This window comes from Oncorhynchus masou, unplaced genomic scaffold (assembly GCF_036934945.1).
Source record: "Oncorhynchus masou masou isolate Uvic2021 unplaced genomic scaffold, UVic_Omas_1.1 unplaced_scaffold_1920, whole genome shotgun sequence".
In the NCBI taxonomy this organism is placed as follows: Eukaryota; Metazoa; Chordata; class Actinopteri; order Salmoniformes; family Salmonidae; genus Oncorhynchus; species Oncorhynchus masou.
Window position 1 is genome coordinate 42,925 of NW_027008417.1, and position 16,118 is coordinate 59,042.

A 16,118-nucleotide genomic window follows, 5' to 3' on the forward strand; every position below is an offset into this window, starting at 1 on the left:
GAAGAATGCAAGCTCCTTCTGACAACTTGCACCAAAGAAGTCATCTCAGAGCTTCTGGTCTTGTACAAGACTGAGATGTCAAAGGAGGACCCCTGTACACTGTTGGAGAAAAAGGATCAGACTTCTCTATTGAGATACAACAATTTGTAGAGGGTGTTCTGGTTCAGCTTGGGGATATCTCCCATTCCAGGGCCTCATCACCAATAGTATATGAGTTCCCCTGTCAAATTGAGGACAGCAGAAGTAAGGCCACAGCTTCTTTGACCAGTCTGTTAGATTGCATGAAAAAACTCTCAAGTGAGGAATTCAAGAGAGACACCACTCAAGCAGTGAGTGAATTCCTAGTTAAAAAGTCCAACAGTAGCTTAACTAGTGTACAGCCTGCGTATTCTGTAGCATCCAGGTCTTGTTCCGTTCAAAACCAGAGCACCTTGTCAAAGGATATTTGTGCGGATTCTGCTGCCTTTGGCATCATTGACACATTTGTGGAAGACCTGCAGAGCTTGGCGCAACCTTCAGAAGTAGAGGAGAGAGAACCTGACCTCCAGGAAAATGCACAAAAGCTACAGAGCAGGATCTGGTCTGCTACCACTAGTTTATATAACAATATTAAGAAGACATTAAAGGGCTTCACCATTCACCGCGGAGGTCAGACGTGCAGAGAAGAATGTCTAGCCATACACCCACAGAGGACTCTGGACATCTTGTGACTGAGGAGTACCTTGGTTTGGCAAGCCAGAACTTGACGCAAGCTGGTAAGAGTGTGCCTCACTTGCCCAGTTTGAACCAGGAAGTGACTCTACACATGGGTGTCAGCGGGAGTTCAAAACTTCTCTGGACTGAAACAGACGAGGGTCTAATGAACAATAGTACCAAACAGGTCATTTCAACAATCTTGACCTCATGCGAGGATCAGACATCAAATGCACCTTGCTTCTCCACAGTAGGAAAGAAAATATCTGATATGTCCCTTGAGGTCAACATGTTGGTAGGTGGTGTTCTGTCTCAGCTGAAGGACATCTCCTTGTCAAGGTCCCCAACACCATGTGAAGACATGTTTGAACGTCTCCAAGATTCTACTGGCGCGAACCTCTCCAGTAAGTCTAGATTGCAGCACGTCTGCCTCCAAAGGCATTGCATCTTCCCACAGTCTTTCAACAAAGAGCCTCCAAAAACTTTCTAGTCATGAGTTCCAAACCAAAGCTGAGAAAGGAGTGAGTGAGGTCCTCTCTAGATCATTTAACATTGTGGAGGAAGGTACAACAGATAAGTACCTCCAGTCTGTATCTACATCCACCACATCTTCTGATATTATACAAACCATAGTGAAAGATCTGCAGGAGCTCACCCAGACCACCCAATCATCTGACATGGTATCTGGAACCTCCCTGCTCACCACTGGACAGGTTTCTGAGAAAAGAATCTGGTCTGTTGCTCGTAACATCTACTACAGTCTGCAAAGTAAGATTACGGAGTTTCTCAGAAAAGATCTTCAAATGTCAGACACAACACTTGGTTCAATCCAAATATTTACATATCAAAGCAGTCCTGCTTCACAAAGAGCAAGTCTCGGCCATCTTGAGGTCAACCAGAGCAGTGTTACACCTGGTGGAAACGATGCCTGTGTGGACATTCCGCACAAATTACTACCTAAAACCACTGAGCTCTCAGGATCCATGCTGGAGGATATTGACACGATCCGTTGTAGGAGTGCTGACAGCCAAAACACAAGAAATACCTCTTCTTCACGCTCCTCCATCTCTCTAACACCTACTTCAAAATCAAAGCAGTCAGAATGGGACTTCACCTTGCCCGGTACTCCCATCCCCACTGAATTACCTGCTCAGAGTGACTTTCCCATTGTAAGAAACATGATCATTCAGGACTTGTTTCACACAGAGAACTTACTTCCCCCATCCTTTGTGGACAAAGTCAGGCAAGCTGCTGGGGTGGTAGTGGACATTATGGTGGAAAGTGTTGAGAACACACAGGAAGATGGAAAAGTTGCTTCTCATCCTGACAACCTCCGATCTGCTGTTAGGAAATTGAGAAAAATAATTTCCACTGGGACCATCCACATTTTCAGCCATGAATTTGTGGATAAAGTGATAGCCCTTCAGGACAGCCACAGCACTCCACAGGTCTTAACATTGGAAGCAGCCAGAAGTGCTTCAGACTCCATTCTTTCAAGGCTGAAATGGGGAAAGGAACAATGTGCCATATCCAAGGAAGCTCTCCTCTCAGCTTCTCCAGATATTTGCTGAAGAGACAGTGAAGGGCTTCCTGAAACAGTGGTTAGATGAGTATGAAAATATCAAACATTGATGTTTCAGTCCAGAATGAACCAAGCACCTCTAGCATGGTCTTTCCTATCCAGCTCAATCAGAGCAAGCCAAATAGTGACACAATGAATCAGCTCACTCATGGTCAACAAAATGATGGATGCATTCTCAAGTCATCAAATGATCACCAAAGCCAATGCCAAATGTTCTTTTGAGTCCGGTACCAGCATGGCCACCAGTGACATTGTAGAAGGGATGTTTGATTTGGAAAGGGATACCATCAGCAGTACTGGAGAGCAGATCCCCATCTTCAAGTCCAAAAAAAGCAAGAAAACCATGTTCAGCAAGATATGCTTTCACAAAGAATAACAGATTTTTGTTGATAACACTTTTTGAATGTATGAGATATTTATTTGTTTATATAATTCAGTATTTTAGCATTGTACTGCCCTTTTGCAATTGATATACTGTACTTTAAGATATATAACAGTTTGTTTTAATGTGCCTTTTCCCACCAAACAGGGTTCCAAGAAAGTTAGAAAGAACCACTGTCCTCAAAGTCTCTGGAGTACCAGCCTCAGAACATTTCCCCTACTGTGTACTTTACAGGTAAGCCCTGCTGTTGTTTAGGCTGCTGCTCAGTCAAGACTGAGACATTATCCCTTTACCATTCCACTAATTCATTTGGAAAGACATTGTACTCCTCTGAGTTGTTACCTATGACATACTGTACTGTGGGCTGGGTGGTAGCCTAGTGGGTTAAGAGGTTGGGCCAGTAACCGATAGGTTGCTGGTTCAGAATCCCTGAGTTCACGAGGCAAAATCTGTCAATGTGCTCTTGAGCTAGGCACTTCATCCTAATTGCTCCTGTAAGTCTCTCTGGATAACAGTGTCTGATAAATTAGTTAAAATGTAAATTGATGGCATGATGGATGGTCTTTCGTTGCAGAGACGATGACAACATCTCATGGCTCCTTTTCTCCAGAGGGAATTTATGATATCGCATCGTCCTTCCCACTTGAAGAGAAGAGTCGCAAACCCTCCCTTTTCACCAGATTGTCGAGATCCATCACGAAAGGCTTTCCCAGCCCATTCAAATCTTCAAGGAAAACCAAATTAATTAAATAAATTACTCATTATAACAACGAGAGCATTCATTTGTTCAGATGAAAATCTAATCGTATTGGTCACATACGCCGAAAACAACTGTGAGATGCTTTATTACGAGCCCATTCCCAACAATGCAGAGTTAAAAAGAAAAAATATTTTCTAAATAGTAACACAATAACAATAACAAGCTATATACAAGGAGTACCAGTACCGAGTCAATGTGCATGGGTGCGAGGTAGTTGAGGTAATACAGTATGTACATGTAGGTAAGAGTAAAAGTGATAATAAACAAAGTAGCAGCAGCTAGTGTGAAAGTCGGTCAGTGTCACAGTGAATGTGTGGGTAGAGTGTAGTGAGTGTGCATCGAGCCAATTCAAGAGAGTCAGTGGAAAACAATTAGAAAAATACATCAATAACAAAGGGGGTCAATGCAAATAGTTGGCCAGTTCAGTCTAATGACTTGGGGGTAGAAGCTGTTCAGCAGTCTAATGGCTTGGGGGTAGAAGCTGTTCAGCAGTCTTATGACTTGGGGTAGAAGCTGTTCAGCAGTCTAATGACTTGGGGTAGAAGCTGTTCAGCAGTCTAATGGCTTGGGGGTAGAAGCTGTTCAGCAGTCTAATGGCTTGGGGGTAGAAGCTGTTCAGCAGTCTAATGGCTTGGGGGTAGAAGCTGTTCAGCAGTCTAATGACTTGGGGGTAGAAGCTGTTCAGCAGTCTAATTGCTTGGGGGTAGAAGCTGTTCAGCAGTCTAATGACTTGGGGTAGAAGCTGTTCAGCAAATGCTTGTTCAGCAGTCTAATGGCTTGGGGGTAGAAGCTGTTCAGCAGTCTTATTGCTTGGGGTAGAAGCTGTTCAGCAGTCTAATGACTTGGGGGTAGAAGCTGTTCAGCAGTCTAATGGCTTGGGGGTAGAAGCTGTTCAGCAGTCTAATGGCTTGGGGGTAGAAGCTGTTCAGCAGTCTCTAATGGCTTGGGGGTACTGTTCAGCAGTCTGGTGGCTTGGGGGTAGAAGCTGTTCAGCAGTCTAATGGCTTGGGGGTAGAAGCTGTTCAGCAGTCTTTCATGGCTTGGGGGTAGAAGCTGTTCAGCAGTCTGGTGGCTTGGGGGTAGAAGCTGTTCAGCAGTCTAATGGCTTGGGGGTAGAAGCTGTTCAGCAGTCAAATGGCTTGGGGGTAGAAGCTGTTCAGCAGTCTGGTGGCTTGGGGGTAGAAGCTGTTCAGCAGTCTAATGGCTTGGGGTTTAGTTTATTGGGTAAATATTCTCTTCAACTCTTCTTGGACTGCACTGTTTGTTAAGGGCGTGTAAGTAAAGTATTTCACGGAAAGATCTACACTTGTTGTATTCAGCGCATGTGACAAATAAAGTTTGAGTTGATTTGATTTGACTATGTACCTTCTAAGCATGATGGTTGGCTCATGATTTGTTTGTACTGAAATCTATTCAGGGAGGATAAGGGTATATCATAGGCAGTGATGTAGTGGTAAAAACATTGACTGGTAAATGCTGATTGCCGTTCAGGATTAAAGAAGTAACGCTCCCTCTACTTTCAATGCATCTTCCACAAAAGTTGGGTAAATGCTTGAACAAAATAAAATAAAAAGTATGTAAACAGCTTTTACATGTGTGTCCCCCCCACCACTGATTATAGGAGGCTTCTTCTGACAGTATTCACACCTTTCATAAGAAACCTCCAGAGAAATATTCATATTCACCGTAGCTGTCAGTTAAACTTGGACTAACCTGGCCAAGGCCAAACAGTATATGGCGTTTTCTCTGGGTGTGCGGTCGCAGTGGAGAGAAAAGGCCTCCAGTGAGGTGGTGAGGATCTGGGCGGAGTTTGGTGAGGCAAACACAGGTCTGAGATTGGTGTCTCTGGAAATGGGCGGGAGCGGGCCTCTGCTCCTCCATTGGTTGCTGTTCTTATCCCCACTCTCATCCTCCTCACATCCCCTCTTCTTCTCTCTTTCATCCCTCGTAGCCACAGGGTGGAGCTTCGGTAGTTGAAGAGGTTTATCCTAGGATGCCAGGGAGCGGAGCGGGCAGGATACATGAGATGGGCAGTTGATGGGGATCAAACGTCGAGAGGCTGTGGACATCACCCTGATACCCGCCTTGGCCTCACTCCTCCTGGGCTTGGAGGACATCTTGGGGAGGGTGAAGCCGTCCACCAGGACCGTGTCGCCCACCCTGGTCCTGAACGGAGCCCTGTTGAGGCCCATGCAGTGCCTGGATTCTGCCCTCCTCTGCCCCAGCCTCACCCAGCCCTTTATCTGGGGGTATGTCCGCATGGGCAGGGCCATACCTGGGAGGACCACCACAGAGCACAGCTTGGTGGCCAGGTGACGCACACACTCCCTGTGGCCATACTGGAGGGCGATCCTCAGGGGGTCACAACCCTGGGGATCCCGACAGGCAAGGGTCAGAACGCTGCTGGCGATAAAGAGTTTGAGGATGGTGAGCTGGCCGCGCTCGATGGAGGCGACAGCGGGACACTTGGCGACGTCGGGGTGGGCCGTCTGGTGGCACCACTCACGGTAAGGGTGAACCCCCACCGGCTCAATGACACGCACCCCCTCTCCAGCAGCCAGCCGGCCAGGTCCAGGTGGCCCAGAGAAGCAGCGATGTAGAGTGCCACCCGGAGCTGGAACCTGGAATAATACAGAATCAATGTATTTATAACACGTTTCAAGTTTTTTTTGTCAAGTTCACAAGATACAGTGGGTTATAAAACAGTACAGTAAAATGCTTACTTGCAAGCTCTTTCCCACAATGCAGTATTAAATATCAGGGTAAGAGAAAAAAAACCTATGAAGGAAAAAAACACGAGAATATAAGCTATATACAGGGTCAGTACTATCATTGTAAGCTATATAAAGGTTCAGTACCATCATTGTAAGCTATATACAGGGTCAGTACTATCATTGTAAGCTATATACAGGGTCAGTACTATCATTGTAAGCTATATAAAGGTTCAGTACCATCACTGTTGATAGTAAGTCTATCATACAGTTCAGTGTGTAGATGTGTATTCTGACCTCATCACAGGTCTCTCCCTAGACAGGTGTCGTTGGACGGTCAGTCTGTGTCCCAGGAAGCAGCCTCTGAGGAACTCCGCCCACCCATCCCAGGTGTCCAACCGTAGAGTAGCCCCTGGGAGACAGAGACACATGCAGGTTGTCCTCCTGGTTGCCATGAACCAAGAATGTTTCCATACAGTCCATTTGTCTCTGTGTTACATCCATAAGGTGTTGAGCCAGAGGACCATTGATCTACTGCACAAGGAAGGCCATACCCAGGTCAATGGCGTAGTCGTGCAGCCGGTTGCAGTCGTAGAGTTGCAGGCCGGTGGGAGAGCTCAGTCTGAAGGAGCTGACGGGAAGCCCACACTGCTGGGACACCAGGGTCATGAGCCTGGCCACAGACGTACTCAGGAGAAACACAGTGCCCAAGACTGAGAGGGTCTCCCCCGTCACGGCACTGAACACACGCACCACCGGCTCCCGCTGAAGTATAAGACCATGAACATACAGTAAATTCACTTGTTTTACATAAATACCTTTGTTGTGTTTATACACCGAGTAAACAAAACATTATGAACACCTGTTCTTTCCATGACAAAGACTGACCAGGTGAAAGCTATGATCCCTTAATGATGTCACTTGTTAAATCCACTTCAGTGTAGATGAAGGGGAGCGGACAGGTTAAAGAAGGATTTTTAAGCCTTGAGACAATTGAGGCATAGATTGTGTATGTGTGCCATTCAGAGGGTGAATGGGCAAGACAAAATATTTAAGTGCCTTTGAACGGGGTAGTAGGTGCCAGGTGCACCGGTTTGTGTCAAGAACTGCAATGCTGCTGGGGTTTTTCACACTCAACAGTTTCCTGTGTGTATCATGAATGGTCCACCACCCAAAGAACATCCAGCCAACTTGGCACAACTGTTGGAAGCATTGGAGTCAACATGGGCCAGCATCCCTGGGGAACGCTTTCAAACACCTTGTAGAGTCCATGCCCCAACGAATTGAGGCTGTTCTGATGGCAAAAGGCGGGTGCAACAATATTAGGAAGGTGTTTCTAATGTTTGGTACACTCAGTATATATAAGTTAGGAGTCATATAATTACAGGGGTAAGATGAAGTGGCTCCTTTGCACTGATCTTAGGTCTGGTTTGTGTTTTTACTGCTAATGGTAAAGGTTAGGATTTGGTGAGTGTAAACTGATCCTAGATCTGTGCCCAAGGGCAATGTCTATCCAGAGACAAATCAAAGGTCCATGCTATTTAAACTTATAATCTACCACCATCTCGTGGCTCAAATTTGTAACAACATTTTCTAATTCATGTGCTGTACTGAGTTTTGTTCTATCACATTGAACACTAATCTGGGTGCAGATTAAATTGAACACTAATCTGGGTGAAAATTAAATTGAAGACTAATCTGGGTGCAGATTAAATTGTTAACAGAAATATTATGAATATGTATTTCAATGAACCCAAAGGGCCTCTTCTTCTCCTACTATACGGCCTGCTGTACATTTACATTTAAGTCATTTAGCAGACGCTCTTATCCAGAGCGACTTACAAATTGGTGAATTCACCTTCTGACATCCAGTGGAACAGCCACTTTACAATAGTGCATCTAAATCATTAAGGGGGGGGGTGAGAAGGATTACTTATCCTATCCTAGGTATTCCTTGAAAAGGTGGGGTTTCAGGTGTCTCCGGAAGGTGGTGATTGACTCCGCTGTCCTGGCGTCGTGAGGGAGTTTGTTCCACCATTGGGGGGCCAGAGCAGCGAACAGTTTTGACTGGGCTGAGCGGGAACTGTACTTCCTCAATGGTAGGGAGGCGAGCAGGCCAGAGGTGGATGAACGCAGTGTCCTTGTTTGGGTGTAGGGCCTGATCAGAGCCTGGAGGTACTGCGGTGCCGTTCCCCTCACAGCTCCGTAGGCAAGCACCATGGTCTTGTAGCGGATGCGAGCTTCAACTGGAAGCCAGTGGAGAGAGCGGAGGAGCGGGGTGACGTGAGAGAACTTGGGAAGGTTGAACACCAGACGGGCTGCGGCGTTCTGGATGAGTTGTAGGGGTTTAATGGCACAGGCAGGGAGCCCAGCCAACAGCGAGTTGCAGTAATCCAGACGGGAGATGACAAGTGCCTGGATTAGGACCTGCGCCGCTTCCTGTGTGAGGCAGGGTCGTACTCTGCGGATGTTGTAGAGCATGAACCTACAGGAACGGGCCACCGCCATGATGTTGGTTGAGAACGACAGGGTGTTGTCCAGGATCACGCCAAGGTTCTTAGCGCTCTGGGAGGAGGACACAATGGAGTTGTCAACCGTGATGGCGAGATCATGGAACGGGCAGTCCTTCCCGGGAGGAAGAGCAGCTCCGTCTTGCCGAGGTTCAGCTTGAGGTGGTGATCCGTCATCCACACTGATATGTCTGCCAGACATGCAGAGATGCGATTCGCCACCTGGTCATCAGAAGGGGAAAGGAGAAGATTAATTGTGTGTCGTCTGCATAGCAATGATAGGAGAGACCATGTGAGGTTATGACAGAGCCAAGTGACTTGGTGTATAGCGAGAATAGGAGAGGGCCTAGAACAGAGCCCTGGGGGACACCAGTGGTGAGAGCGCGTGGCGAGGAGACAGATTCTCGCCACGCCACCTGGTAGGAGCGACCTGTCAGGTAGGACGCAATCCAAGCGTGGGCCGCGCCGGAGATGCCCAACTCGGAGAGGGTGGAGAGGAGTATCTGATGGTTCACAGTATCGAAGGCAGCCGATAGGTCTAGAAGGATGAGAGCAGAGGAGAGAGAGTTAGCTTTAGCAGTGCGGAGCGCCTCCGTGATGCAGAGAAGAGCAGTCTCAGTTGAATGACTAGTCTTGAAACCTGACTGATTTGGATCAAGAAGGTCATTCTGAGAGAGATAGCGGGAGAGCTGGCCAAGGACGGCACGTTCAAGAGTTTTGGAGAGAAAAGAAAGAAGGGATACTGGTCTGTAGTTGTTGACATCGGAGGGATCGAGTGTAGGTTTTTTCAGAAGGGGTGCAACTCTCGCTCTCTTGAAGACGGAAGGGACGTAGCCAGCGGTCAGGGATGAGTTGATGAGCGAGGTGAGGTAAGGGAGAAGGTCCCCGGAAATGGTCTGGAGGAGAGAGGAGGGGATAGGGTCGAGCGGGCAGGTTGTTGGGCGGCCGGCCGTCACAAGAAGCGAGATTTCATCTGGAGAGAGAGGGGAGAAAGAGGTCAGAGCACAGGGTAGGGCAGTGTGAGCAGAACCAGCGGTGTCGTTTGATTATTATTTGACTTAGCAAACGAGGATCGGATGTCGTCGACCTTCTTTTCAAAATGGTTGACGAAGTCATCTGCAGAGAGGGAGGAGGGGGGGGGAGGAGGATTCAGGAGGGAGGAGAAGGTGGCAAAGAGCTTCCTAGGGTTAGAGGCAGATGCTTGGAATTTAGAGTGGTAGAAAGTGGCTTTAGCAGCAGAGACAGAGGAGGAAAATGTAGAGAGGAGGGAGTGAAAGGATGCCAGGTCCGCAGGGAGGCGAGTTTTCCTCCATTTCCGCTCGGCTGCCCGGAGCTCTGTTCTGTGAGCTCGCAATGAGTCATCGAGCCACGGAGCGGGAGGGGAGGACCGAGCCGGCCTGGAGGATAGGGGACATAGAGAGTAGACTCTGCTGTGCTCTACTGTAGTCCGCTGTACTCTACTGTACTGTACACCACTGGGTATACAGACTCTTCAGATACTGTTAGGGAACACCAGACTGAGGTCGAGGCGATGACATGGGGAAAAGGTTTGTGACTGTAAGGGTGTTTGGTACAAAAGCAACACTACATCGGGCCACATTTCAGCTCTATCCCAGGTCAACCATACAATACTATAGATTTCCACTCTAGTCAACCAGCAAGAAGGAGAGACTGACAGAAGGTCTAGCTTTGACTATGTCAATGATAGGATGTGTAAGTAAGGAACACAAATAAACATTATTCTGATGGTTAAATATGTACTTCGATACATAACCACTCTCCTCTATTAGCAAATCTTCCACAGAACTTTGTGGAACAGAGTGAGTTCTGTCCCTGTCTGGCTCTGGACATGTACCCAGGGACCTCTGTACAACAACACTTCACAATCAGGAAGCAGTGTTCTTACTAACCAATCACTCTACCATAACCATGGTCTCAGTATAAAGCAGTGTCCTTACTAACCAATCACTCTACCATAACCATGGTCTCAGTATAAAGCAGTGTTCTTACTAACCAATCACTCTACCATAACCATGGTCTCAGTATAAAGCAGTGTTCTTACTAACCAATCACTCTACCATAACCATGGTCTTGGTTGAGCAAGGGCAACATTACTTGCAGTCTCAAGCAGGGTGACCTCAACATACTATATATCACCATACTATATACCACCACACTATACAGTGGGGCAAAAAAGTATTTAGTCAGCCACCAATTGTGCAAGTTCTCCCACTTAAAAAGATGAGAGAGGCCTGTAATTTTCATCATAGGTACACTTCAACTATGACAGACAAAATGATTTAAAAAATCCAGAAAAATCACATTGTAGGATTTTTAATGAATTTATTTGCAAATTATGGTGGAAAATAAGTATTTGGTCACCTACAAACAAGCAAGATTTCTGGCTCTCACAGACCTGTAACTTCATCTTTAAGAGGCTCCTCTGTCCTCCACTTGTTACCTGTATTTATGGCACCTGTTTGAATGAACTAAATCACCTAATCATACTATAATAACCATACTATATAACATACTATATAACCACATTATATAACCATACTATATCACCATACTATATATCACCACAATCTATATCACCATAATATATATAATCATACTATATAACCACACTATATAACCATACTATATCACCATACTATATATCACCACACTATATCTGAAACACTTTATGTTAATGATAGTATGAAGCTGTTTCAAGCAATAGCCAGCTCACTTTGATATGCATTTTCAAGCACGGGTAGAAACAGCTAGGTGTTCGGCTGGTACCTTCAGCAGGCAGCCGATGGCACTGCTCGGGGTGATGCCAACGTCTGTCAGGACCCAGCTGTCCCGAAGGATGGCATCAGCATAGCTCAGCTCCAGGAAGTGCCTCACCTGCTTGTTGTCTGACAGTTGCACGTGGAAGTAATCCTGCCAGAGGAAGAAGATTGGAAACACAAGGAGCCGTAATTGAGTGTCCCATACAATCAGAGTGAGAGGGCTCAACACTGATGGAGCCGTAATGGAGGGTGTCCCACACAGACACCCATTATGGAGGGTGTTCCACCCAGACAGATGTCAATGTTTACCATACAATAATTGTAAAAGTGTCCAATTGTGTCCAATTAAGAAATAAGGCCCAAGGAGGTGTGGTATATGGCCAATATACCACAGCCAAGGGCTGCTGTTCTTAGGCACAACGCAGCGAGGAGGTATATTGGCCATATACCACAAACCCCCAAGGTGACTTCTTTCTTTTTTTCCAATTTAGTGGTATCCAATTGGTAGTTACAGTCTTGTCCCATTGCTACAACTCCCATATGGACTTGGGAGAGGCAAGAGCCAAGAGCCGTGCGTTCTCCGAAACACAACCCAGCCAAGCCAAACCACACTGCTTCACGACACCACTAGTAACCGAAAGGTTGCAAGTTCAAATCCCTGAACTGACAAGGTACAAATCTGTCATTCTGCCCCTGAACAGGCAGTTAACCCACTGTTCCTAGGCCTTTATTGAAAATAAGAATTTGTTCTTAACTGACTTGCCTTGCAAAATAAAAATTTGAAGCAGAGCTTAATTTGTAAATTGGGAGGTGCCAGAACAAAGAGTGAGTGCTAGAGGGGGGGTTCTGTGGTACCAGAACTCATGAGAAAAAAGATCACCTATTATAATAGAGCATTGATTGGGTAGAGCCACTTATAGAAGGTGCACATGGAACAGATGTATATGTACTCTCCATGCGTTGTGTTTTCTCAATATAAATCACTTCGGACAGTGGTCCCAGTTGAGCATTTATTTCTGTTGTTAAATGGGAAACAGCACGTTAGTTGTGCAGGGCTTCGCGATATTGATGGCTGTCGATGGCAAAATCCCTTGCAATCACATTTTCATACTGGGCGAACAAAATTAAAAAATACAATACAAAATATAACATGTGTAAATACCTGTTGTTAAATGGGAAACAGCACGTTAGTTGTGCAGAGCTGAACGGTATTGATGGCTGTCGATGGCAAAATCTGTAGCATGAAGACAACTGTGTTAGCAGTGGCTTATGTGACCATTACATCGGTGTATGCTAGCTAACACACTTACTTACAGCAATCATATGCCAAAGCACATCCCAGAAAGCCCGTCAATCACCAACAGGTACCATATGCCCACACATGTATAAATCAGTAACGTACAGAAAACGTGTACACATTGTAAAATAGAAAACAGTATTCATAACCTGACCTACCCCTTGCATCACATTTTCATACTGGTGAGACCTGACGTTCGCGATCTACCCCTATCTGCAAGCGGGGCCAATCACAACACACCTTATTGTCATCAGAGTTGAACTAACCAATAACAATGCTTGAACATTAAATACACATTTCTTTAGAGGCAAGTGGAAACATAACCAACCCTGTTACACACACGGGGAACAGTTTTAGTAGCCTAGGGTCCGGGAAAGTGTTGGCCTTTTTAAAACCGCATTTCGTGAAATTCTACATAATTTTACATAATAAGCTATTGGTCCTCTGTAGCTAAATTATAGGGCTTCTCGTGACGTATTAGGCTATTATGAATGATATAATTTATTTCTGAACAGACAGCAGTAATTCCGTAACTTTAGAACATTCCTCCAGAACCCTTCATGCAGCTATGATTCTATAAGGAAACAAATGATGAAGTGCAACTCTGGAGAGATGAGGGGGCAGGATAATTGACGAAGAGGCAACTCGAATGAACTTTGATCGCTTTTATTATAATTGTTACATAGCAAAAAGTGAAAATTATTTTTCATGGCAGGAGAGGTACCGGATTCGGCCAAATAGGTTCCGGAACAAAGCAGTCCAGAACGGAAAGGTGCCGGATCCTGTTCTGGCTCAAATTAAGCACTGATTTGAAGTACCAAGGCCTCTACCTGCTGAGTATAAAGATTATTAAACTCGATTCAGTGGGCTTGTCATTCACAGTACTGATGAAAAATCAAGTATATTTTATCTAAATGTGGATATACGAGGACATCTAGTGGTCACCGGATTTTTTAAAAATCCATGCAAGCCATCTTTGCACTAGCATGCAATGCCAAATATTTGACGCAGGTATTTATTATTCAACAAGGATAGTCATTAACCCGGACAAAATATAATTGTATGAGCTATGCCTCTGTGTACCGGCGTTGTTGCACCCCTCTATCTGGCTTGGTGGGGCGATCTCGTTCTGCATGCCTGCTTCACTTATATTCAATGTGTCGCCATGCATTTGTGCATGCAAGCTGTTAACGGTCATATCCGTCTTGCTAACTTAACTAGCTCATCAACCAGTATTTTATTTGCTTTTTCTGCACGATAACACTTATTAAAGCCTTGAAACTCATGGGGACCTCACTGTTACCACGGGTCATCGAGCTAGCCCTTATTTGGCAGCAGGGTTGCATCGGTTTCCACTGGATGTGACAGCTTGTTAGGCTGGCTAGCTAGGTAGCTAATTCGCTAATGCGAACTATTTATCACGTAGCAGCATATGCTGACTAGCATCGCTAGCAACTAGCTAACATGGATAAAGGCTAGTCGTGGGTCCACAAAATCAAACAAATGGTACTGAACTGATGACAAAATCATGTTTCGAAAATGTAGTAGCTACTTATGTTGTTGTTGTTTAATGACATTGCGAATATAATAATTTTTGACATTTAACTACCGGTATGTATCTAATCCGGTTTCAGCATGAGAAAAGTATTAATCGCAAATTCCAGCATTAACGGATACCGGGAAAGAGAAATAAGACAACCGGTCGCGAATGCGGAGCCACGCCCTAAAATAACATGTGACCACAAGGCGTTTGTGACACATTCATGCGTTCCAACTTTGTCATAATTGTCTGTAGGTTCTAAATTGCTTATGAGCTTGGCTTCCCTTCAGAAAGTAGCTGATTCGTGTACTTTACAGCTGTATTTTCCTACAGTTAATAATAACACAAGCAACAAAACAGATTTCATTCCTTAAAATGATTTTACCAGATGGAAGAAAATAATAAGGTAGGCCTAAACTGTAATAAGATATACCTTAAAGACTGCTTGTGTTTAATCCTGAATCCAGTTGCCCCTCTTGTACTGGGATAAAACAATAGGCAAGCCATGAACCTTATGGAGGAGTGCATGTGTCTTGCAGACACACCTGGGTTCTAGACTGGCTGAGGTAAACATTTTAGGAAAGCCTGGGTTTTTAAATCCTGGTGAAAGCAGATATGACAAGGTTTGTCAATGTCATGTTGCCCTTCTATTTAGATGAAACTAGCGAAAAGGATAATTTTTCTTCTCTTAATCCACATTTTCTAGCAAAAAAACATGTTCATGCTTTAGGGCTGGTGGCTCCATACATATTGGTCAAATGTAAAGTGTGTGTGTGTGTGTGTTGGGGGGGGGGTCGTGGATAAGACGGGGTATAGGCCTAACTGTTGTTTTGAGGGTGAAATTTCAACCACAGGATGATGTCATCATTGTAAACTAAATTCAGCATAGCCAAACATTATATACACTTTCAGAAAATAACAATAGGCAGCACCTCAGCCCGGGATCGAACCCCATCCAGGGTTTTAACGACACCCAGCCCTGCTTAGCTTTAATATGTCACTAACTACTACCAATATGCTATTGTGAGAATTATTATTGAGAGATCTCTTAATAACAAAATATATTCAGTGTTAATATCGAAGTCATTCTAAGGGGTAGGTTTGACAAAGCAAATGAGTGAGTGAGTCTTTGACATGAAGACAGTGGTTAGATTCTGCCATTGGGACTGCTCTGATGTTTCCATTCTCTCCTGGTTATGACCATAGAGCCTTGTCCCAGTCTCGAGACCTGCCTGTCTGTGTGGTGGATGACCACCTGACCTCTGAAGCTGTCAATGAGATGGTAAGTTGACCTTGTCATTTCATATTACAACATTAATCCAATAAAAAGTTATAGTGATGCTATCATTGGCAATGTTGACGTACCACAACCATCTCTGTTGTGTTGCAGTTGTTTAAATTTGTCCAACGTTACCAATGCTCCTCCACTCTCTAACGGTTCATAAGTTCTTTCAGTATGATATTTGTCGTATATTAAGTTTGATATTAAGTTTGATTATTTGCAATATAATTACATTTCTACCAGGAGCAGAGCAATTCTACCAGGAGCAGAGCAACCTCAGTGATGGAAACCACAGAAGAGGGGAAGCTCAACAATGTAGAACATCAGACACTTATGGACTTCCTTCAAAACCTAACTGAGAAGTATATTCTGTTTTCTTTGGTACTATCACACCTTCAAGGAAATAGGATCAAATTAGAAACGGATCAATCAGATTTTTTTATTCAGTGCTAGAAAAGTTGTCACACTGCAATTTTGTCAAAACAACTGACACAAAGCAAGTATAACTTCACGATCAGGCAAATAATTAAATAAAAACTATTCTGCCACGCATCCTGATATGACAACATTTATAACAATAT

The 16,118-nt window shown here is 44.9% G+C and overlaps 1 pseudogene; it reads right to left on the reverse strand.

Moving 5' to 3' along the window:
- Positions 1–2,116: 2,116 nt before the first annotated feature.
- Positions 2,117–11,943, reverse strand: LOC135532586 (protein ANKUB1-like; annotated as a pseudogene).
- Positions 11,944–16,118: the final 4,175 nt, after the last annotated feature.